Source organism: Callospermophilus lateralis, chromosome 16, assembly GCF_048772815.1.
Source record: "Callospermophilus lateralis isolate mCalLat2 chromosome 16, mCalLat2.hap1, whole genome shotgun sequence".
Classification (NCBI taxonomy): Eukaryota; Metazoa; Chordata; class Mammalia; order Rodentia; family Sciuridae; genus Callospermophilus; species Callospermophilus lateralis.
In genome coordinates this window covers 91,809,525-91,831,930 of record NC_135320.1, presented here as the reverse complement: position 1 = coordinate 91,831,930, position 22,406 = coordinate 91,809,525, and the positions used below count along the sequence as shown (strand labels likewise).

The 22,406-nt window shown below is 47.2% G+C and overlaps 1 protein-coding gene across 2 annotated transcripts in view; it reads left to right on the top strand.

The window, feature by feature from the left end:
* Nucleotides 1-3,090: 3,090 nt before the first annotated feature.
* The window catches only part of Arhgap39 (Rho GTPase activating protein 39), a 77,951-nt gene continuing 58,635 nt past the window's right edge, over nucleotides 3,091-22,406 (top strand). For both annotated transcript variants that reach the window (XM_076835538.2, XM_076835536.2), the window contains exon 1: nucleotides 3,091-3,222. The gene's annotated coding sequence lies outside the window, so the exon portion shown is untranslated. The remainder of the gene's footprint in view (nucleotides 3,223-22,406) is intronic.

The window sequence follows — 22,406 nt, the reverse complement described above, 5'->3', positions numbered from 1 at the left end:
TGCTGTTCTTTATTTTATTGATTACTGATTTTTTTTTTTCTAATTTGGAATGCTGCTCTCCTTTCCCAACATCTAGAGCATAGGTGAATATTTTCCAATTGTTCTTATCTTATAAAAACTCTATTTTAAATTCCCTCAATTACTTTATTCCAGAAATTTTTATTGTTTATTGTTTTTCAACCTATTATTATTATTGGTTCTAGGATATTGAACCCAGGGCCTCACACCTGCTAAGCACAGTACTTGGTCACAGAGCTACACTCCAGTCCTATTTTTTTTTTTTTTTTCTACCCTCACCCATAAACACCGAGTGTTCCTTATATACTCTTTAATTCTAAAAACAGCTTACAAGCCCATTCTCTCTCCTGATTGTTTCCTTACACATCACCTCAAATTCTGGGACTAAACATTTGTATATAATTATAATAAATATTTATGAAAGATTGAAAAGGGTTTCATTACATTTCGAACTGAACTGATTTTAAGAGGACATCAATTTATTAAATTTTTATTTCCTTTTTTTTTTTTTTTTTGTACCAGGGGTGTTTAACTCAGGGGCACTCAAACACTGATCACATCCCCAGTCCTTTCTTGTATTTTATTTATTTTTTGTAGTTGTAGATGGACAGAATGCCTTTGTTTATTTTTATGTGGTGCTGAGGATGGAACTCAATGCCTCACCCAAGCTAGGCAAGCGCTCTACCACTGAGCTACAGCCCCAGCTCTTTTTTTTTCTTTTGTATTTTATTTAGAGAATCCCACTGAGTTATTTAGCGCCTCACCATTGCTGAGGCTGGCTTTGAACTCAGCAATCCTCCTACCTCAGCCTCCTAATTCGAAGGGATTACAGGCGTGCATCACCGTGCCCAGCTTTTATTTCCTTTTTAACTGAAGAATTTAATGGGGGCTATTTCATTGTATCTGGGATGTATCTCACTTATTCCTTTTGTGCCAGATTATACTCTGAATGACACTGATCCTCTAGAATTTGAATCAGTGCCATGGTCAGTTTTTGTGAATTTTCCTTGTTTGCATCTTCTGCATTTTAGATATAATGTTATTTCTATATCTCTTAGTTTAAGTTTGTTAACCATGTTATTCAAGTATTCTGTATTTTGGCTCATTTCTGCCTGATTTATTAGAGGTGTTAAAATTCTCTGTTCACAGTGGTTGACTTGTCTATCTCACCAAAGATCAGTTTCAAGTATGTTAATGAATATATTAATATAGTTAATTATCTATAATTTGCTGAGAATATAATTTCCCCTTGGTCCTTTATAACATTTTGTACTTATGTTCTACTTTTTCTAATATTAAAATTGCTATCTTGCATTTACTTTGTGTCATTTCCCCTTAACCTATCTTTTTCCACATTTTAATTTTCAGTTACATAAATGCTCACACCTGTTGGGAAGGAGAGTAGAAATAGAAAATAATCCCCACTATTAGGTCTACCCCTTTTTCTAAGAAAATCCTCGCCCTCTATCTTTGCTTACACTCACATAGAAGGTGAAGGCAAAGGATGTCGTTCCCTCCCCCAGAAGTCCTCAATAACTGCATTTGCACCTTTCTAGGATGTGTGGATAGGTTGCCCGCAATCCTCACCCAAACTCTGACCTCGATTTGTGCTACAAGTGTGGACACACAGGGTCATCCCCTCACAATCACAGACCTGTACAGCCTGTGCTACCATCCACAAAAGCCACATGTTGGACGTTCAGACAGGGCAACAACAGAAGAATGCTGTACACTCCACAAAAAGTGACCTAAGCAAGAACATTTTTATGAAATCGGTGGAAGAGAGAAAAAGAAATAAAACAAGATGATATTGAGGTGCTGGCACAGTCACTAAGGGAATAGTGGAGTCCCCAGGGAGGTGGGATGGAGTAAAGGAGGACTTTTGCTTTTATAATGAACACAGAGAGTGTGTTTGCATGCTCTTGGAAATTATTCAATGGAGATGGGCAAACTGACAATGCAGGAGAAAGGCATGGATTTCCAGTTCCCTGAAGCAACTGTATTCGATAGGAGAAGAGAAATAGGAAGGCCTACTTTCTGGAGAGAAAGTGAAAGGCGGGGGATGGATTGGTGAGCCTGCGGTTTGGTGATGGGTGTTTTGGTCCCTCTGGGAGGCTTAACTAGAGGGATCTGAGAAGTTATCTGATAGCGAGGAGACATGCCCTCTTGGAGATTGCTTAGGAGTGTGAGGTGCTCTTTCTGCGTATGTGGTCAAGGGTTCCAACAGAAACCCATCAGGCCCGCTGGTGACGTTTCTCCAAAGGCCTCGGAGGAGAATGGTCGGGCTCGTCCAGCTGGGTTTCCTCAGGTGAGCGCAATGCCGAGCAAGCTGAAGGCACGGCGCAGGTACACTCGTCCACGTGCACTGGGGTGCAGCGAGTGATGACTCCGGGGAAGTGCAGAGTGAGTCCGAAGCGGACCCGCAGGCTGCAAGCAGAGGTGCAGAGTACCTGGGTCTCGGCGCGCTTTTTTGCTCGGTGTCCGAACGCCGAAGACGGAATGGTGTGCTGTCGCGGAGAGCTTCCGCGGTTTCATATCCTTCTTATTGCTAGAAATGCAAGTTGAATACGACTTCTAGAAATGAATGAGGCAAAAGGGAGCATTATTAGAAAGGCTGTAACCGAGAAAAAATGATAGACAAAAAGAAAATGATAAGGAGCAGTTCGATTTGGAGGACGCGAGATATTTTAGCAAGGCTACCTTTCCAGAGTCGAGGAAAGGGGAAATTTCAGATGCAGGGAGCCCAGCATGGTGCGCACAAGTGAAATCATACCAAATACAGAACGGGACGCGCCAGGGACTACCCACCACCAGCTGAGAAGCGCCGGAAGCGCCGGGGCTGTGCAGGTTCAGTGAGCGCAGATGCAAGTGGAGTCGCGCGACGCTGGGGGCGGGGTCTGGAGCGGGGCGGTGCCAGGAACAGCTCCCGGCATGCCACGCGCCAGCGCAAGCGCAGTGCTGCCAGGCGGGGCGCCCCCTAGCGGCGGCGGCGGCGGCGGCGGCGCGGGGGCGGAGCCGGAGGCGGGGGGTTGCGCTTGGTGACGGGGGACGCGGGGCCGCAGCGCACTGGGCCGGCTGCGGAGGAGGAGGACTCGGACCGCGGGTGGCTGTGGCGGCGGCGGCCCGGTAGCCGCGGACAGATTGGGCGCGGCGCGCGGCCCAGGATGAAGGGCCGTGGCGGCGCGGCCCGTGTGCAGCCGGCCGGTGAGAACGCGGGTGGTGGGCGGCGCGGCCGGGAAGATGGCGGAGAGGTTGCGCTGCGGCCCGGCGTCCGGGCCCAGGCGGAGGCCCCGGCAGGCCGGCGCAAGGAATTCGGTCCTGCAGAGACCGAAGGGGCGCGAGGGGCCGGGCGGGAGGCGCCGAGGCCGCGGGTCGGGCCGCGAGGGGACGAGGCACACGCCGCAGGGTGTGAGGGTGGGTGTGAGTCCGCGAATGTGCCCGGCCCGGGGGTGCGTGAGTGTGCCCCTGATCGAGGATGGGCATTCTAAGTGTGAGGGGCGGGAATATGGTTGTGTGTGAGCCGGATGTAGGGGTCGGAGTGAATGCTTGTGTGCTCGAGGATAGCGATGAGTGTGAGAAGGCATGGCCCGAGGGTGGTTGTGATTGTGCCCGGCTTGAGGGCGGGTGTGTGTGTGTGTGTGCGCGTGCCTGAGGACAGGTGTGAGTGCGTGGGCCCCCAGCAGGACAGGTGTGAGCGCATGTGTGCCTGGCCCTGGACAGGTGTGAGTGCGTGTCCCTGATCAGAGGATGGGTGTGAATGTGCCCAGCACGAGGACAGGTGTGAGTGTGTGTGTGCCCCGCCTGGAGACAGTGAGTGCATGTTTGCTCAGGGACAGGTGTGAGTGCATGTGTGCCCGGCCTGGGGACTGGTGTGAGTGCATGTGTGCCCGGCCCGAGGACAGGTGTGAGTGTGAAGGTGCTCTTCCTGAGCGGGACGGCATCCCATTCCTCCGGGTGAGGTCGGATGGGACCAGGTGGTGGCCGCCGGGCGGGGTTCGAGCGGGCGTTGGCTGCGACCCTGATCGAGCTTTGTCCTCCGGGCCCGGGGAGTCGGTGGGCGTCTCCAGGCCGGGTCATGGCTGCCTGCGCGTGGCGTGCCTGGGCTCCGTGGCCGGCCTCTGCGGCAGGGGCGGCTTGCCCTTTCCGGGGTCTCTGGAGCCGGAGCTTCCTCGGCACATCACGGGGGCCGGCGTGGTGTGGGTGGGGACCGAGAGCCTGTAGTCCGGGCCTGGACATCTTTATTTTAAAACGTGCAGTCGGCTCCAGGCGCGGCAGCTGTGGGTGTGTTCCATGCTGCTTCTCCTCACCGCAGCTGCTGTGGGCGCTGCGCAGCCTTCAGCGGCAAAAATGCGGCTGGGCCCCCTCCCCCTTCAGTGTTGCGGGGGTTTGACCAAGCCTCCAGTGACCTCTGCAGAAAAACCTACAGTTGCAAGGCTTCGGTTCCTCCCTTGGTGCAGACAATACGGACGTTTGTCTTTGAAAGCCAGGGAGGGGAATTGAGCATTGCGTCCTGAGTGCCTTCTGGAAACAGCAGGTGGTTCTGTGGGCTGCTTCTCTTTCACAATGAGCCTGGGGAGAGAGGAAGAGGGATGGAGGTTTGACGGGACAGCCCAGGATCCATTCATTCCTTAAGCCATCCTGGATGCCCGACTGCTGGAAGGAACGAGAGGCGCCTCCCTCCTGCGCTTGGTCTAGTGAGCTGGGGAAGAAGGGACTAGAGGGTTTTTCTGGAGCCAGACCGACCGCTTTTGAGTCGTGACTCTTCCTTTACTGGCTCTGTGGTTTTAGGCAAGTACTCTTTGGCTTTGGTTCTTCAGCTGTAAAATGGGTACGCTAAGTAGTACTGGCTCCGGAGACTTGTTGTGAGTGAACTAAAACTTGCAAAACCCGTTGTCCCTGGCACTTGTATTTTAAAAAGCTAGGGATTGTTCTTACAGCCAAGGTTCTGGCCTGGCAGGGTTAGGTGTGGGTGGGATTGGGTGCTACAGGGTGCATGTGCTGGATCATGGGCTCTTCAGTTATCCCCAGCACTATTGGTAGATAGTGTAGTATTATATGAGTGTGAAATCGGGGTCTATTGCTTCTTCCACAAACAAGCTGAGATTATATTAGGAAAAATAGATTTTTATAAAGGTAAAAGAAGGAATCATATGTACTTACGTAAGTTATTATATAGAACTGTTTTTTAAAAAAATATCTTCAGAGAAAGAGTGCATCTAATGAACTATCTTGGAATACCATGGAACTTTCTGTCCTTGCTTAGGTAGGATTGTTCCTGGGTAAGGTCCAGAGGACTGAGTCAAACCTCCAAAGCCATGTTGCTCTCCACAGAGTTGCTTTAGTGTAGCTCCTTAAAATAAACCTTAGGTGACCATGAGGATGTGTAACATAATGAAAACTTGAATTACCAGCACAGTGATGTTCTTCTTTCCTCAAACTGTTGGAGTAAGTGAAGAGTTGCTTTAGAGCAAAGTGGGGAGAAGCCACATGTTTTCCAAGGAGATGACTGTTCTTAGATCTGATCATCTCTTTCCTCTGTAACTTAGATATATTCATTTTTCTTTTTGGTCCCGGGGATTGCCCCCAGGGGTGCTTTACCACTGAGCTACATATCCAGCTTTTTTATTTAGTTTTTTTTTAGTTTTCAATTTAATTATAGCCCACAGGAGACTGCCTCCCTGTTTTGTCAATAAAGTTCATTGAAACAGCTACATTGCTTGTTTTTGTATTGTCAGAGGCTGCTTTGGCAAATTGAATAGTTGTGACAGGCTGTGTGGCCTGCAAAGCCTGAACCCTTCACTTCTGGTCCAGTCACAGGATAAGCATGCTTCAGAGATTCTGGAGAGAGGTGGCTGCTAGGTTTTGACTGCAAGGAGGCAACACAGGCAGAAAATGTTTTAAATTTAGGAGCAAAGGAAAGAAGGTGGTTTATATGTCGTTTAAAGTTTGTATAAGTTTAAAGTTTGTATAAGAAATAATGGGAGGGCTGGGGATGTGACTCAAGCGGTAGCGCACTCACCTGGCATGCGTGCGGCCCGGGTTCGATCCTCAGCACCACATATAAACAAAGATGTTGTGTCCACCGAAAACTAAAAAATAAATATTAAAAAATTCTCTCTCTCTCTCTTTAAAAAAAAAAAGAAAGAAATAATGGGAGATGAGGATGATGATAGAAAGATCTCTGCATTTAGGTTGATGACTTCAGATTTTAATATTCTAGCTAATAAAGAACCATCACAGGGATGTGAACAGGGACTTTCCTGCTGAGCAATGACAGGTGGGGTGGCCTAGAGAGGAATCAGTCCAGATCAGGGTTTTGGGACAGGTTTTTCTGGACAGTAGTAGCACATTGCCACTGTGTTTTCTGTGGCTTCATCTTATTTCCTGCATACATTCCATTTGCTTGTGATTTTGCTTCGAGACCCAGGACCAATGCTTATGTGGGACATGCTTGTTTTCATGGCATGAGGATAGCAGAAACTCAGTTTCTCATCAGATTTCATCTTGAATTGGCAGCTCAGCTTCTATGAGCTACAGAATGCAGAGCCCTCTTGCAGGCAAGAGATTAATGTGTACCAGAGATAATGCCATGATCCTCACCCCACCTCCTAGCCCTCCACAAAAATGATTGAGCCTGCTCCCTGCCATCTGGGTGGCCTCACATGGATGGGAGTTAAGGTGCAGCTAAATAGCTCTCCTCAGCCTAGGACACAGGAGTCTCTAAGGCTTCTCAGACTCAGTACCTGCTCTTTGGGCCTTATTCTCTGGTGCTCTGGAACTTCAGTTTGTTTGAGGCTGCTGGAAACCTGGCTTCCTGACCTGTGTTCTCCCCTCGACTTTGAACCCCTCACTTTCTTTTCCACATAGTTGCTCAGGTGATGTGTGCTAAGCCATGGTCTCACCTAGGTATTTGGCAATATCTGGAGATGCTTTTGGTTTCCTTTACTAGGAGTGTGAGACCAGGGGTGCTGATAACTCCTACAGCCCAGGGTGGCACCCAGCTTCCCCAGAGCCTCCTAGACTGTACTCCAGAACCCCATGTGTTCTTGACCTGCTCTAACTTCAGTGATGCAGCTTTGTTGAGGCACTGGGCCAAGCCTTGCTTGGTGTTTCTTCCTTCAAAACAAGCAAAGTTCATGGGGCTCCTTCAGATCTTTGACCCTGGCTGAGGCAGCATCAGTAAGAGTCCTTCCCCACCTCCTTCAGCACCCATTTCTTTACCTCCCATCTCCTGTGGGCTCTGGGTGGTGGTTTTGGTCCCTGCACAGCCACACCTGTCTCTGCCTGGTCTGGGAATTCCTTGAGGATAGCATATACATATATTCTTGATGTCTTGTTGTATGTTGCCTTTAACATCAATAAAGATGGGTGGGCTTGAGCTGGGTGCTGTAGTGCATGCCTGTAATCTCAGTGGTTTAGGAGACTGAGGTAGGAGGATCAACAGTTCAAAGCCAGCCTTAACAATTTAGTGAGGCCTAAAGCAACTCAGTGAGACTCTGTCTCTAAATAAAATATAGAAAGCAATGCTTGGCCTCAAAGTCCTCAACTGGGACAGCAGAACACTGGTGCGCCTGCAGCTGTGGGACATCGTGGGGCAGGAGTGATTTGGCAACATGACCCAAGTGTATCACAAGGAAGCTGTTGGTGCTGATAACACCAAGGTCGCGGGTTCGTTCCTGTACGGGCCACCAGTGGCCTGTGTGGTTCTAAAAATAAAGTTTGTTTCTTTTGACAAGTGGCTCCTGAATTGTGCCCAGCCAGACTGTGGCATTGATATGGCTCAGTGGTTAAGCCATATCCCCAGGCTTGGTACCCTGGGTTCAATACCCGGTACCAAAAGACAGATGGATGGGTTTGGGCTAATGAGTGCCCAGAAAGAATGGTCAACAAGCCCAGGAGTTATTTTCTCCATTTTGGCTGCATCCAACTGACTATGGCTTCTCTCATCTTATGTTTCCTAAGTATAAATTATTTGATTCTCAACAGATTCACTTTATTATTGATTCCTGAAAGTTTTAATTTTATATCTTTTTGAACAGATGATATGTTCACATGGTGCAAAAGCACAAAGGGTGCTCAGCAGAGCTTCCTTCCTTTCTCCCCAGAGCCTGGTTCCCTGGAGACCTGTCTGGACCAGCTTTTCCTATCTCCCTCTGGAGATACTTTGTAACCCTATAGGCAAGCATGTGTTCTTTTTTTCCTATCCTTTTAAAAACCTTTATGACCCTTGCCTTTTTCAACTATGTTTGAGAGGTCATTTTCCAGTACTTTCTTTTCCATGGCTGTGCCTTCTTCAGTGTGGACATGCTGTAATTTATCTAACCAGCTCCTGCTAGTGAACATTATGTTTTGTGCAGATAGAAATGAGGTTGCAGGTACAGCATTTTAAATGTGTGGATGTGCCTCTTGATGCACTCCTAGAAATATTACTTATGTCTTCAGTCGTTTGTTTAATGACATTTGGTTTGCTCTTGTCCCTGAATGTCTTTAACTCTGTACTTCCTTTGGTCATATATTTCTCCCAATTATCTATCTCTGCATTTTAAATATTAAAGTAGTTCTAAACAAATGAGTTCTCTGTTGGAAATCAGTCACCTTTATATATATATATGTCTTAGGTGGATACAATATCTCTATTTTTATGTGGTGCTGAGGATTGAACCCAGTGTCTCACACATGCTAGGCAAGCACTCTACCACTTGAGCCACAACCCCAGCCCGAAATCAGTCACCTTTTATGTGTTCTTATGGTTAAGAGATAGGAAAACATATGTCCACCCAGAATATTGTCCATGCATATTCACAGAAACAACCACCAACAAGTGGAAACCACCCATGTATTATCCAAAGGCCCAGTGAGGTGACACCCGTCATCCCAGCTACTTGGGAAAGTGAAGTGGTGGGAGGATGCTTGAGCCCATGAGGTTTAACTAGCCTGGGCAACACAGCAAGACCCCATATCAAACCAAAAACAAGCGGGGTGCAGTGGTGCATGTCTGTAATCCCAGCGTCTCAGGAGGCTGAGGCAGGAGAATCATGAGTTCAAAACCAACCTCAGCAAAAGTTAGGCACTAGGCAACTCAGTCAGACCCTGTCTATAACTAAAATATAAAATAGTGCTGGGGATGTGGCTCAGTGGTTGAGTGCCCCCCTAAGTTCACTCCCTGGAACCTCCCCCCCAAAAAAACCCAAAACAGCAAACTAGGATTATAGGTATCCACCACCATGCTCAGGAGCCCAAAAACTCTCACGTGAAGTCGACAAGGCCAGACCTCTGATGGAGTACACAGTGGACAGTGCTCACACCCCATGGCAGCTGCGCAGGCAGTATCCACCACAAAACAATACAAATGTCACCAGTATGAGAGTGGATGAACAACATGTGATATATCCATAGGATGGAATATTACTTGGCAATAAAAGAAATGAATTATTGGTTTGTTTGCATCATGGATGAACATTGAAAATACTGTGCTGAGTCCAAAAAAAAAAAAAAAAAAAAAAACCAGACACAACTGGTCACGGTGGCACACATCTGAGCACAGTGGCATACACCTGTAATCTTAGTGACTCAGGAAGCTGAGGTAAGAGGATTGCAAGTTTGAGGCCAGCCTCAGCAAACTTAGGCCCTAAGCAACTTATTGAGACCTTGTCTCAAAATAAAACAAAAAGGGCTGGGAATGTGGCTCAGTGGAATAGTGGTCCTAGGTTCAATTCCCAATACCAAAACAAAAACAAAAAAACCCCAAACAACCAGACATGTTGTATCATTACATTTATATGAAATTTCCAGTAGATCCATTGAAAAAATAGTAGATTAATGGTTGCCACAAGCTGTGGGAATTATGGTTAAGAGGAGTAGAGTTTCTAGGGTATTGAAAATGTCCTAAAATTGGCACGATACAGCTTGCCCATGTCTGTGAATAGAACAAAACTGTACACTTTCAATGGGTGAATTGTGTGTGAGTTACATCTCAGTGAAACTGTTAACAAAAAGAGTAAGGGCTGGGGATAAAGCTCAGTTGGTAGAGTGCTTGCCTTCATGCACAAGGCCCTGGTTCGATCCCCAGCACTAAAACACAAAAACAAAAACAAGGAAGGGAGTGTTTCATGGTGGGAGGTGAAGGCTGGGTGGGGACCACAGAGGGCTGTGGTGGGGGGCTGTGATGGGGACTCAGTCTTGGGTACTGAGATGAGACCCGGGGCCCCAGCAGGCACTGCAGCAGCTGCTACACAGGTGGGACAGAGCCTTGAATTACACTTGGACTCCATCAAGGGCTAGTTGTGTCGTTGATTGTAGATACATCACTGACTGACTACATCCTGCTCTGTCTGCAGCTAGACATCTGTGCTGTCTTCTGTCCAGGGTCATTGTGTAGTTGAAGCTCGACCAAGTTTCGGAGGACTCTGTAAATTACTGGGGGTTATATATAATGTTTTTTTTTTTTTTTTTTTTTTTAAAGAGAGAGAGAGAGAGAGAGAGAGGGAGGGAGAAAGAGAGAATTTTTTTTTTTTAATATTTATTTTTTAGTTCTCGGCGGACACAACATCTTTGTTTGTATGTGGTGCTGAGGATCGAACCCGGGCAGCACGCATGCCAGGCGAGCGCGCTACCGCTTGAGCCACATCCCCAGCCCTATATATAATGTTTTAAAGAGTTAAAACATGGGGCCGGGGTTGTGGCTCAGTGGTAAAGCACTTGCCTAGCATACGTGAGGCACTGGGTTCGATCCCTAGCACCACATGTAAATAAATAAAAAATAAAGGTACATCGACAACTAAAAAACATTAAAAAAAAAAAAAAAGGAGTTAAAACATTAGTTTTACGAGTAAGAGGCTGATGAGCCAATAGTACTTTTTCTGCCCTCTTGCAGGCTGGTTTGAGACAAACACCAGATGTAGTGAGGTGTGGCAGGGACCCCTGAAGCCCAGGTGCTGGGCACGGGCACCGACCCCCTGCCTGGCTCAGGCATTCAATTCTTTTTCCTTTTTTGCCATGCTTCTTTTCCCTTTTTCTGCTTTTTCTTTGGACTGTTTCTTTAAGCTACTGAAGTCCCCAGCACTAATCAGATAGGGTGACTGGTGCTTCCTTTGTGCATTAGCTTCACAGAAATGTTTCCTGTTGCAGCCCCCTCCACCATTCCCTGGGACGTCTTGCTGGCCAACGTATTCTTACCAGGCATCAAGATTGTGCTGAAATCTGCATGGATGCATCTCTCCACCCCACAGGCCCCATGTTATGCCTGACATTGGAATGTTCCCTTCTGGAGCTCCTGCTCACTCTCATTATAATGGCTTCACTAATCACAGCGAAGCAGCTTCTAAAACCAGAGAGTTCATAGCAGTATTGCTGGCCTTTACCTTGTGTTGGAATCCAGCTGCATCCTGGCATTTCTACTTTTTCTGACCAGAAGTACTAGAAGCAGCCTAAAGCTCAGAGGAATAATGCTGTAGGTCCCAGAGACCCTCATGTGGGACCTTCCCAGGGATGCGTAGGAACCACAAATGGCTTCTGGGAACAGTGTGGGGCTTCCTGCCCAAGGCCCTGGGGACCCAGGACTATAGAACGCTTCTCCATTGGTTTGGCAGGGCTCCATTGCCTGGCTGGTTCTGTGCTTGCCAGGCCCACCCTTTCTCACCCTACTCTCATTATCTCCTGTCCTGCTGTGTGCTCCTGACATGGAGGAGACAGACAAAGCCTCTGCTGGGGGACATAGGAGCAAGTGCTCACACCCCATGGCAACAGTGTGGGCAGCATCCGGGGATCTGTGACAGCAGGCCCTGGGGAAGTTGTATAACTCAGAAGTTGTGGACCCTTAGCTGGTCTTCTAGAGAGAGGAATCTTGTTGAGGAAGGAAGCTGTTCACCAGGCCCAGAAGAGGCAGCTGTGGGATGCTGCCAGGGTAAGGAGAAGATAAGCAGGCACCCAGGGAATCAGGTGGGCTGTTGTCAGCATGAGAATAGGGCTGTCTCCTATTCTGTTTTAGTTGTTGATGGACCTTTCTTTTTATTCATTTATTTATGTGCAGTGTTGAGAATTGAACCCAGTGCCTCATACATGCCAGGCAGGTGCTGTACCACTGAGCCACAAACCCAGCCCTATCTTTAAAATTTTAAAATTTGCTTTTAAAAAATTATAGTGCATGCATTAAGAAAACAAAAAACAATGTCCTTTGTGAAGAGATGAGGAACAAAGAAATTTTGATTTTTACCCCATTCTCTAAGTTTGCCAGTTTGGGGAGAATCCAGGAATCCCTAGCATTTTAGAAATACAAGAGGAGGTTGAGAAGAGCTATGAAAATGATTCCCTGAATGGCTGGCACCATCAGCCCGTCTGTGGTTTGAACATTGCCTTACCAGACGATGCCATGTAGTCTAGAAAAATTGTCTTGAAGATAAATGGTGCCCACTGTGGCTGCTGGCCTTGTTGTGATCTGGTGTGTGTGTGTTCAGACACCATTCTAAGTACTTCCTTGGTTTTAGAAAATCTATGACTGACCTGTCCACATGGTGGATGTTCTTAGTCATGTTCACAGATAGAGCATGTAGGGCTGGAGAGGGCTGTGACCCATGCAGGCACTTAGCTGGTGGCAGAACCCGATCCATGTCCACTCAGTCACACCTTCTCGAATGTGTTGTCACCTCCCTGAGCTCAGGGTATAAACACATAGTTGTCAATGCTTAGTGTGTCCACACAGACATACAGTGAGACAGTGCAGTGAGGAGGGCAGGCTAGCCCTTGCTCTCACTGTGCTTAGAGGTCAGTGCTGCAGCAACATGGAGACAGCTAGGGTCAGGTGGGCCTTGTTAACAAAGTCCATGAATTTGAACGGAGATGAGCAGATAGAGAAGGGAAACCTCCTGTGGAGAGGGGAGTCTAGGCTGAGGAGACAGCAGTACAACCATCCAGCTGGAGCTGTGTAGCAGCCAAGTGTGAAGGCTTGGGCATTGTGTGTAGGGGTGACCAGGAGGGCCTGTGGGCAGCATGGGAGTGAAGACAGCAATCTAGGTGGGGGGCTCCACCAAAGTGGTAATGAGCTAATAGGATGTTGGAACCCAGAGACCATTTCTAACCTTTTCTTCATTAGTTTTTACTGACTTTTGTGGACATGTTGGGATTTCCTGGTAGAATTGCAGGTGGACTTACCTGCAAGACAGTGAGGAGTTGTTGGGGTGTGTGGTGATCGAACCTCTGATTAGGGAGTCATTGTCATAGAGACAGGAGTAAGCTGTGGGCCTGAGGGAGACCTCCAGGGCAGGGATGTAGGTAGAGAAGGGGGTCCACCTAGATACGGGCCTCCTGCAGGGCCAGGAGCCAGGAAGGAGGCTACGGTACTCAGAGGCCAAGTGAGGAAGGTTAATCAAGGGAGGAGGGAGAGTGCATGGTGGATAATGGAGAGAAAGGAGTGGTCCATGAGGGATAGTGGAGAAGAGGGAGCAATCTGAGGCAAGTAATGAGAAGGAGGGAGTGGTCTGCTCCACTGTGAGGTCAGAGAAGCAGGATGGGGAACTGCTCTTGGACGTGTGGATCATCGTTGGTCTACATGGGAGGTGTAAGGGAGTGAGGGGAATAAAAGTGCTTTTGGAGTGGGGTCAAGAGAAAATGGGACAGAAGAAATCAGAAGTTTTTTTTTTTAATATTTATTTTTTAGTTATAGGTGAACACAATGTCTTTATTTTACTTTATGTGGTGCTGAGGATCAAACCCAGTGCCTCATGCATGCCAGGCGAGCACTCTACCTCTGAGCCACAACCCAGCCCCAAGACAGACACCTTTTTGAAGGGTGTTTGAAGGGCAGTAGGTCACCAGAGTATTTCTTCACATACATATTTTTTTAAGATGCAAGAAATGGTAGCTGGTTATGTGCTGATGGGAGAGAGGAAGTGGTAAAGGAGGAGACAAAGTCTTCCTGGAGGCTGGCTGGGTGGCAGGCAGGTCGTGGTCATATGCTAGTCCACAGCGGTCTGTGGGAGTCCTCTGGTTTTTTGTTTTTTTTCCTCAGAGAAGGAAGCAAACTAAGCATTGGAGGGAGTAGCAGACAGAAAAGGTGAGAAATGGGCCAGGAAGGGTGTGAACCATGAGCTAATGCGCGCTTGGTGGGGATTAAGGAGAGACTGGCCAGCTGTGTTTTCCTTTGAGTATTTAGTTGCAGGCATGGAAAAGGGGAGCTCTGGGTTTGCCAGGTAAGCCTGGCCGAGGGAGCTGGAACATAAGGGAGTGAGAGGTAAAAACCCAGAGACCTGTAAAGGGGCCTGCATTTCTGCTGGCCTGGCTGGAGGGTTAGGGTAAGGAAGAGCCGGTGAGGGGATGATTTCACCATCAGAGCTTTGAGAGCCTTAAGTGGTACATGTGGGGCGACCTCATCTGATCATTCCTGTGGGAAGACAGTGTGAGCTTGTGTGATGGAGGCCATGGTGGTCCAGGGGTGAGATGATAGCAGACCCCTGTGTTTTCTCTCTTCTGTAGTTTAGATTTATCCATTCCCTTTTTTTTTTTTTTTTTTTTTTTTCTTTGTGGTGCTGGGGATTGAACCCAGGGCCTTGTGCATGCAAGGGAAGCACTCTACCCCAAGAATGCCAGGTGTGCAGCCACAGACTGCATCATTCTTGGCACTGGGCTATGGTGGAAGCCCTGGAGATGATACCCCTGGGGAGGTAGTGGTAGAGACAAGGCCTTGATGACAACACAGAGGGCTTTGGAGCTAGAAATGCAGGGCAGGAGCAAGGAGGAATGCTAGCCAGTCAGCATTCATTCTGAGATGTCTTAAATGGTTTTATTGAGATTATAATATGTATGCCAAAAATTCACCTTAACCAAAAATTTGATGCTTTTTAGAAAATTTACAGAGTTATGCAGTCATTACCACTGTAAAATTTGAAAGCATGTTCATAACCCCAGAGAGATTTTGTGTGATCACTTCCAGCCCAGCGCAGGCAATCACGAAACCACTTCTGTCTGCATATTTGCCTTTTCTGTGAGTGGAATCCTATAAGATTGGCCTTTTGTTGTCTGACTCTTTTGCTTTAGTGTTTATTCCATTGTACTGCTAAAGTGTCCAATGAGCATGTTCACCATGTTTTGTACCTATGCTCTGGTTGACGAGCTTCGGTTGGTTCATGAGAACTGTGCATGTACGTGTCTGCACATAGACGAAACAAATGTATTCTCATTTCTCTTGGGTAGAATCCAAGGAGTAGAACTGCAAGCCGAATGGAAAATGCATGTCCAACCTCTGAAGAAACCACTGAACTGCTTCCCCATCTTGCTTTCACAGCAGGTCCCAGCATCCGTTCCCCCACCCCAGCAGTGCTCACCTGATTTGGGATTCCAGTCCTCTTAGTGGGTGTGAGGGGGTGGGTGTCTGGGTGTGGGTTTGACTTGGAGTTTCCTGATGATCAGTGATATTGAGCATCTTTTCATTCACCTGTTGTTCATTCATGTATTTTCTTTGGAGAGATGTCAATTGAGATCCTTTGCTCAGTCTTTAAAAGGGTTTCTTTTTTTTTCTTGTTATTGAGTTGTAACAGTTTTTTTTTAAAGTATTTTTTAGTTTTCGGTGGACACAACATCTTTTATTTTTTGTTTTTATTTTTATGTGGTGCTGAGGATCGAACCCAGCGCCCTACGCATGCCAGGCGAGCATGCTACCACTTGAGCCACATCCCCAGCCCTGTAACAGTTTTTTATATGTTGTAAATGCAAGTTCTTTGTCAGATGCATGATTTGTAGAATTTTTTTTTTCCTGTCTGTGGCTTATTTTTTTTTCCCTTAATTTCCTTTCCTCTCTTTTTTTTTCATGGTACTGGGGATTATCCAGGGATTCTACCTCTGAGCTATGTATTCAGCCCTTTTTATTTTGACAGGGTCGTGCTAAGTTGTCCAGACTGGCTTTGAGCTTGTGATCCTCCTGCCTCAGCCTCTTAAGTAGCAGGGATTACAGGCTGCACCATTGCATCTATCTTCTTGTCATTTTCTTTTTCTTTCTTTCTTTGTACCAGGGATTGAACTCAGGGGTGCTTAACCACTGAGCCACATCCCTGGGTCTTTTTATTTTTATTTTTTTGAGACGGAGTCTCACTGAGTATTGCTGATACTGGCCTTGAGCTTGCACTTTTCCTGCCTCAGACTCCCAGGATTTTTGTTTTCATAGTGATACACTTTAAGGCACAAAAGTTTTGAGTTTTGGTAAAGTTTATTTTATCTATTACACCCTCTATCACATCTGCCTTGGGTGTTGCATATGAGAAGTCTTGGCCCTTCAGAATACTGAGAGCCAGTTTCTGCACTCGGCTTAGCGACATGGAAGTTGCTGGTGATGTCAGCAGGGATGTGGTCAGTAGTGTAGGGTCGCAGCATCAGTGAAAGGTGAGGTGCAACCCTGGGGTGGCCACTGCAGGGACACCTGGGCAGAGGGTGAGGGAGCCCTGCTGGATTAATGTCTTTAAGATGGAGGAGACAGGAATGTTTTTAAATGCTGACAGGAAGGGAGAAGCAAGGAATAACTGATAGCATAAGCTTTCAAGGAAGGAGGAAGTCATTTGTGTGGGGTTTTCTTTTTTTAATATTAATTTTTTTAGGTGGACACAATATCTTCATTTTATTTTTATATGGTGCTGAGGATCGAACCCAGTGCCTCATGCAGGCTAGGCAAGCGCTCTACTACTGAACTACAACCCCAGCCCCATTGTGTCAATCTTCTATTGCTTCCATAGCAAGTTACCACAAATTTAGCAGCTTCAGACGGTACAGCCCTGTCCTGCAAGTTTTGTAGGCAGGGTGTCTCTGAGGGTGTTTGTGCCTTTGGGGTCAGGTGTACAGATGCTGTGAACCAACAGCGAGAAGGCTTGTGCCATCCTCCCTGAAGGCTGCGGTGGTGGCCATGTGATGTGTGCCTGTGGGGTTGCCAGCAGGATGTGACTGCGCTCAGTGCCTGAGGACACGTGCTTGATGCCTGTGTGCCTTGGACCCCTGCAGGGCCAGCTACCCTGTCTGTGGCAGGGTCTGGGGTGAATCCCAAGTCAGCTCTTCTCTGGTTCACCTCCCAAGCACAAACCCAGAACCTTGGCTCTCATCTTGGGCTCTGCTTTTTCCTTTTTGGCACTGGGAATTGATCCCAGAGGTGCTTAACCACTGAGCTACATCCCCATGCCTTTTTATTTTTTATTTCAAGACAGAGTCTTGTCAAATTGCTTAGGGCCTCACTGAATTGCTGAGGCTGGCCTCAAACCTGGAATCCTTCTGTCTCAGCCTTCTGAATCTTGGACTCTACTTTTAGAAAAACCCTATGAAGACTGAGTCTAAGCAGCAGGAGACCAGGTCCTGGTGGTCTTTCTCAGCAGACTTGGACTTGCCAGTGGCCTCAGATAGTGTCCAGGCAGATGTGCTTTCAGATGCACTCAGTGCATTTCCCACTTAACAATATTTCAGCCCAGGATGAGCTCATAAGGGACGTAAGCCACAGCAAGGGAAGGAGTAGCTGTGGTTCCTCCCCCCAAAATCTCTGCCCCCATAAGGCCAGATACTGTGCTTAAGGCTCAGCAGCCTGTGTAGTTTTGTGCCTGTGACCCTGTGATAGAGACTAACCCTTTGGGTCATGTTTGAAAAGCTGCTCCCAGAGGGGTGCCCACACACAGGCATCTTGGTCTGGGAACTGGCTTCCCTGCTGGGTTAGGAAGGAGTCTTCAGAGCCCCTGCCTCCATCTGATACTCAGTAACCTCACTTAAAGACGAGCTGGGTACTGTGGTGCACGCCTGTAATCCAGCGAGTCAGGAGGCTGAGGCAGGAGGATCGCGAGTTCAAAGCCAGCCTGAGCAACTTAGCAAGGCCCTAAGCAACTCAGTGAGACCCTGTTTCTAAATAAAACATAACATAAAAAATATGAGAAAGACACACAGCAAGTCAGTACAGATGAAGAGTGAGGGCACCCCAGTGTTTCTGCCCATCTCTTCAGTCTTGATGGAAACAGCCAGCCACATGGAAATTGTTGATGTCTGAAGCAAAAAGGTGGCTGGTTGCAGCAGCATTTTGAGGGGTGCTTGTCTCCACACTGGCCACCTGGCCTGGCCTACCAATCAGGGTGGAGTGGTGCTCTGTGAGTGCCCGAGAAGGGCAGTGGTCTTGGGAGAGCCACGTCTCCAGCCCTGCTGTGGGTAATTTTTAAAGAAAGCACATTGGCTCCAGGTAAGGGTTTCTGACTGGACACAGGCAAATGCTTTCTCTCCCAAAAACTGCTAAATGAATGCTAAACTGATATTTTAAAACTTCACATGGGATGGTCAAAGTGGGAGAAGAGACAAGAGTGATGGAGTTCTGGAAGCTAGAATGCAGACAAGAGAGTGGCAGTTCACTTAGCATATCTGAGGAAGCCAGATCATGTGCTGGCTTGAGGGAAGCAGATGATGGGTTCCACCTGTGCTGCAGAACCATCAGAGTTCTTCAGCATCAAGCTGGGTGTGGTGGAGTGGCACATGCCTGTGTTCCCAGTGGCTGGGGAGGCTGAGGCAGGAGGGTTACAAGTTGGAGGCCAGCCTCAGCAACTTAGTGAGGCCCTAAAGCAACTTAGTGAGATGTGCTGGGACTGGGAATGTGGCTCAGTGGAAGAGTGCTCCTAGATTTAATCCCCAGTACCACCCCCTATTACCCACCCCCCACAAAGTCACAAACATGGGAGGTACAAGGGATGTAAAAACCACAAAGGTAAACAGAAGACAAGGTGTTAACAAGAGTGATCAAGAGGGTTTGAGATGATCTTGGAGAACCTCTAGAAACAAACAGTTGTTGGTCCCATGACTAAACACTCAAGGTCACTTCAGGTGATCTGGGCTGCACAAAATGATCACACAGAGACAGAGAAGTACCTTTTTCTTTGGGTCTTGTGACGGCTACTCTGACCTTAGGGGTCCATGGAAAGAGAGTCAGGAGCACATGCCGAACCCTTTTATTGGGGAGAAGCCATTCAAATGAGGCCAGGGGTAGGATTTCAAAGGAACAGGTGAGTGTAACTCACCCCCTGCTGGTGACACCTACGCCTGGAGCCATGCCTCATTATCAGAGCTGGGCAATGCCCAAGTTACTGCTACGCGCACTGCCATGACAGATAAGGCAACAATTGGTCAGAAGCTGGTATGGCAGGACTTAAGGGTGTTTGCATCCAGGGCAGCTCCCGACAAACAATAGTTGAAACTTATGAAAACTTCCCACCAATAAGGCTGGGGTATACTCAGTGGTAGAACACGAGCCTTAGTACATGTAAGGCCCTGGGTTCCACCCAGCACTGCAGAAAACAAAGTTCCACCAATAGGCTTAGTGTCCAGGTGCTCATGGTTGAGAGACTTTGTGAACTAACTAGAAGACGTTTGTCAAGAACACAGCAAAGATGGTTGATAAGATGGGAAAATGACAGTGAAGTTGGTTGAAATGAGGAAGATTGGATGTACGACTTTAAGATACATTTGATTTCAGCCCCAGAAGGGAAAAATAGAATGGAAAAGAGGTAATATTTGAAGATCTGTCAGCTTCAGAATATTATAGAACTGGTAAGAAATTTGAATCCATAGGTGATGAAATTATAGCTTACAGTTATCCCCTTGTTCCATGAGGGTACTGTCCAAGTCCCCCAGGGATGCTGAAAATGCAGATAGCACCACGCCTTATCTACATGCTATGTTTTCTCTTATACCTACATACACAGTCTAGTATCGTCCCTCTAACTAGCTTGTGTCATTTGCTGTGGCCATGCCTTTATAGTTTGAGGTGCACCAGCAAAACTAGCATGAATTTCTTTTTCCTTCACCACAATTCCTTGGGTAGACTTGTTTGTACTATAGCTGTTAGCAAACTCAGCACTCAGTTTTCTCTCTTTCCTCATGTTGTGTACTTTGACCTTTTCACTTAAAGGAAGCATTTTACAACTTCTGTTTGGCTCAACTGAATCACCAGTGTCACTGCTCCTGCTTTGAGGCCATTAACATGGTTCTTACTGCAGCACAGCCTCCCAGAGCTGACTATTGAAGCCATGACTGTCTTTACAACTTTCCTGAAATACCGCCCTTTTTAATTATGCCAGAAAGTGAAGCCGGTGGCCTTTGGGCACATGTGGCAGTGGGAGCAGCAGTAGTTGCTTCCCAGAGCCTCTGCAGGGGAGTCAGTTCATGCTGCACTGCAGACTCATACTTTTATGATTACTGCACTTAAAGCTACAGATTTTGAAATTATTCTACTAGCAAACTGTACAAACAGTTGAATACTGGCAGTTATTACACTATCCAAAAGGAACCAATTAAACTCATTGTTCCAATATCTGAAAGACTCCTGGCAGTGCACCGTGGAGTCTGCCTTCCCAGTACTTTGCCCACGACAGTGGAGCTGTCTGATGGCTCTTGTGTTGTCTGGGGTACTCTGTAGAGCTCCTGGGCCACAGCTACCTGGCAGGTTTTCTGGGCTGCTCACACAGCGCCATCAACCTTGGTGGTATTGTCACCAAAAATCAGGATTCAGTGAAAGTTCAGAGGTGACAAGTCTGTGTGCATTCCAGGGAAGGACTCTGGGAGAGGTTGAGCCAAGGCAACACCACAGGATGGGTCGGTTTTACTGGCAGGGTGAGCTCCTGGTCCTTCCTTGAGTTCTGGGCCTTGTGCTCAGATGTTATGGGTATGAGTACTCTTAGCTGATAATCGCCAGCCACAGGGCTTTGCTTAGCTCTACTGGCACCCACAGCAAGCCTTAGCTGTTGAAGTAGGTAGGGATGGCTCCTTGACCCCATGATGCATGTTCACCCCAGGCCTGTGCTCACCCTGTTGTATCAGGCACTAGGACAATTGATTTGGGACCAGAATCTGACAAACCAGAGTCTGCATAGAATAGTCTTAGAGTAGCAACAAGGACAGCCATTACGTTTCCACAAGGAGCTCTGGCTCTGTAATGAAGTTGAACTTTTATCTATCTATCTATCTATCTATCTATCTATCTATCTATCTATGTGGTGCTAAGGATCGAACCCAGTGCTTCACACATGCGAGGCAAGCGCTCAACCACTGAGCTACAGCCCCAGCCTGAAGTTGACCTGTTAAGGGCTGGGGATGCAACTCAGTGGTAGAACACTGGCCTAGTGTGTCTGAGGCATTGGGTTCAAGCTCCAGCCCCTCAAAAAAAAAGAAAAAAAATCAAGTTGAACTTTGAAAGGTGAATCTGCCACTGAAAGTTAAGGTGGGCAGGAACTACTAGAGGCAGCTGAGAGTTATTGTGCTGACTTCACACCTGCCTGTTTTTTATTATTGAAAAAGAATGAAGGTAAGAAAAATGATCCTGAGAATTGAGTTAGCTTTCCAAATGCTGTGGCATTTAGGACAGATAACACATCAAGAATGATGGATAGCCCTGTGACCATGTTGGGGTCTCTCCCTGTGGTGGTTGTGCTGGGGAGAGCCAGCTGAGGGGGCTGTGGGAGGCAGCAGAGCTGGGTTGGGCTGAATGTGAGGGATGAGCTGGTAAGAGTACTCGTCCAGTGTAATTGGGTGGGGCCTGTGGTGCCCACCAGGACGAGATTCCAAGGCAGTGGGAAGACCTGTGGGAAAGGATCTGGCGCTGGAGGAGGACACAGTCGTGGGCAGTGTAGAAGGAAGCTGCGTGTTCTCTTAAGGCAGGATAGAAGTGATTGCTGCCTTGGCTAGTGGACATTCCTGGTGACTAAACTGCTCTTAAGCTAGATCACAGACATATTTGTAAGGCCACACCTGAGCATAAGTCCTAGATAGACTTATGGTTGGCTGCTCTGGCCCAAGGCCTCTGTATGTTTTGTTTCTTCTCTCCGACAGTTGGATGAGCTATTTTGCTCTCCCTTCTCTGGGCTTCTTCCCTTAGAATCCTCTCAGCACAACGGAGGCATGCAGTGTGTGTGTTCACGTACCTTCTTTTCATTTCATGTGGAGAAGCAGCTGCTTCTGTTGTGAGCCGATTCCAGATTCAATTTAAAACTCAATGATTCAGATTTTTCTGTTATAATATTTCATGGTATGAAGGAGTACTCTAACCAAAGCATGATTTGAACATGAACTTGATGATATTGATAGTTCACTAAAAAGCTTTTAAGCTTCAAATCAGAAGTGACTGGTTTTTGAAATGCTAAGCTTCATGAAGAACTTCCTGGGTTGGATATATAGTTCACATCTTAAATGAAAAGTAAGTAAAGGGGCTGGGGTTATAGCCCAGTAGTAGGGTGCTTGCCTAGCATGTGTAAGCACTGGGTTTGATCCTCAGCAACACATAAAAATAAATAAATAAAACAAAGGTATATTAAAAAAGGAAGTAAAAAAAATATTGTGATTAGGAAACATGATTGCTAGAGTATCGTTGTTTCTTACTTTTCTCTTTGAATTTCTAATACTTGGGA